The sequence below is a fragment of the Octopus bimaculoides genome, chromosome 12 (assembly GCF_001194135.2).
Source record: "Octopus bimaculoides isolate UCB-OBI-ISO-001 chromosome 12, ASM119413v2, whole genome shotgun sequence".
Lineage (NCBI taxonomy): Eukaryota > Metazoa > Mollusca > Cephalopoda > Octopoda > Octopodidae > Octopus > Octopus bimaculoides.
Genome location: NC_068992.1, coordinates 63,047,636 through 63,048,481, shown reverse-complemented (window position 1 = coordinate 63,048,481; position 846 = coordinate 63,047,636). Strand labels below are relative to the sequence as shown.

The window sequence follows — 846 nt, the reverse complement described above, 5'->3', positions numbered from 1 at the left end:
TATATATGTATATGTATAGTGAAAGCGAATAAGAATAACGAAATAACGAAATAATATATATATATATATGCAAATAACCACTATGAATAGCAAGTTTATTTCATTATTTCGTTATTCTTATTCGCTTTCACAATACATATTTGCGATATTTCTATATGTTCCTTCACTCGCCATCCACAAAATAAAACATTCTACTAATGGGAGCGAGGCCTATCACAAGGTGCTGGCTTCGATATGTATTGTGAATACAATCCATATTCTGGATGTTAAATAATGAATGAATAAGGAATGATGTCGAAAAGTGACATTACGCCATTGAAAGAATCTGACTTTGGCAGAGCCAAACGTTGACATTGGAGATGGCAACATAGTCAGCTGGGTTTATGGAAATGTCTTTATGGCGCTTGTGAGGGATACGTCGCCTCGGTTGTGTGTGCGTGTGTGTAGGGATTTATGTAGCCATAAATATGTATGTGTGTATTTCTATGTGTTTGTGTGTGTGTATGTGTGTGTGTGTGTGTGTGTGTGTGTGTGTGTATGTGTGTGTGTGTGTGTGTGTGTGTGTGTGTGTGTGTGTGCGTGTGTAGTTATTGTAATCAACTCTGTCTCAACACCTGTAGGATAGTGTACGATGTACATAAAATACACATCAAATCATACGAGTGTAACAGAACACTAAGTACACACGAAAACGAACATAAACACAATACATACATTTACACACGCTCAAATATATACGAACATATATTACATACATACGTGCACGTACACACACTATTATAACTGTATTTACATAATTACACACACACACACACACACACACACACACACACACACACACACACA

The 846-nt window shown here is 36.4% G+C and overlaps 1 long non-coding RNA gene across 1 annotated transcript in view; it reads right to left on the bottom strand.

Moving 5' to 3' along the window:
* Positions 1-846, bottom strand: part of LOC128249209 (uncharacterized) — a 71,773-nt gene that overhangs the window by 70,352 nt on the left and 575 nt on the right. The gene's annotated exons all lie outside the window — the stretch shown is intronic.